Here is a 1,832-nt window from a genome sequence, read left to right on the forward strand (position 1 = left end):
CTGCATTTTCAGACTGTTATTTTTGTTTGCCTTGGGCAGAAAAATCAAATATTCGGAGTATCTTTCTCACATTTTCAAATCCTTAACTTCTGTGCAGAAGGATATTTATTTATTTTATTTGCAACGATATTTATTAGAGAGGGAAAAGGAAGTTTGGGAAAATGGAAGAAAATCATGTCAAGATTCGTGTTCCAACCAAAAGTTAGAAATTTATATGGAATTCAGGGAGTAAAACAGAAAATTTACTATAATATATATCCTATAAATTCCTTATAGACTTCATGGAATCCCATGGTTTGGGTGGGAAGGACCTCAAAGCTCATCCAGTTCCACCCCTTGTCCTTTCTGCCTCTTGTTATTAAAGCACATTAATTTTTATGTCAGACATATCTGAAAACTCTATTAAATATGACTCACAACAAAGAGAAAACTGAATGGCAGCAACAATTCTTTAGGTTTTCCTCCTAAGCCAAACTTCCTGTTTCCTGAAGGAATTTTATTGCTTTCTTTCCTATTCTTTCCAAATGGTTGAACTTGCTTGAAGCAGTGTTAAAAAAAATCAGAATAATCCAGCTGAAATTAATTCATCAAGTCTAATTTACAAGAGACACAACCTCTCCCTTCTAATTAGCACTGCCCCAATACCTTTGGGAGTTTTCTACAGAAAAACACAAAAAACCCCCAAAACTGTGAGGAGCTGGAAAAACCATCCTGGAGCAGCTTAACACAGAATATTTTCTCTGGCATGCTTAGGAGATTATATATATATATATATATATATATATATATATATATAAAAATCCAAACTACAGATTCAAAAGTAATAGTAAACCAAAATACAGGGAAGTGGAACTCCTTTTATCTTAGAATAGCAGAAATTCAGGTTGATTTAACATGACATTTGTTCTCTATACTAAAGACATGACTATGGGATCCACCCTTTCATACATTTCCCTATTTTCAGTAAGTTTTGTGTTTGCTTCCCCAAATTAACTTCTCAAATCCCAGTGAATAACTAACCAGGAATGAATTTCTCTGCTTAATCAGCAAGAGATTCAATGATTTAGACAGTAACCAGATAAGCAAAGTAACAGCTAAAATCAAGACTCCTTAGGTTTATTTTATTAATGATTAAAAGCCAGATATTTAAAATTAATTCCTGTTTATTCACTTAAAACACGATGACACTTTGTTGCTGAGGAAACCATTTTAAGGGATTAGACTTTTAGGGAAAGAAGAGATTAAAGAGCAGAAATGCTTTTACACAACTGCCCACCTCCTTCCCCTGCCAAACTACAATAAACACACAACTGTTCTAATAAACAAACAGCACTACTTAATTCATAATATTTAAAGCAATACCGTTAATAAATAAGGTTGAAAATAACAATGATTACATAACAAAATGTACTAAAAAAAACACCAAAAGAAAGCAAGTGTTGGCAGCACAAAAACACTCCCTGGGGAGAGGTGAAGGGGAAATCCCAGGAAGCAGCACATGATGCTCAACGTTTCTGACACAAACGTGTGGAGGAACCAGTGGAAACTTGAAGTCAGAAATTCAGAAGCAGAAGGGAGGGGAGGCCCAGCACACGTGACCCCAGGAAAGGCTCTAGAAAACCCTGGAATGGCAGAGCTTTATCTGGGAGCAGCAGAGGGAACTGCTGGGTTTGTGACCAGGGGACAGGTCACAGCAGCACAGAGATTGCTTTTAACTCCATCATTAGATCCCAGCCTGGCTGTGGTGGAGCATCATTTCACACACTGGGTTGGGTTGGGAGGGACCTCAAAGCCCATCCAGTGCCACCCCCTGCCATGGGCAGGGACACCTT

Source organism: Neopelma chrysocephalum, unplaced genomic scaffold (genome assembly GCF_003984885.1).
Source record: "Neopelma chrysocephalum unplaced genomic scaffold, ASM398488v2 Primary Assembly neopelma1_170, whole genome shotgun sequence".
NCBI lineage: Eukaryota > Metazoa > Chordata > Aves > Passeriformes > Pipridae > Neopelma > Neopelma chrysocephalum.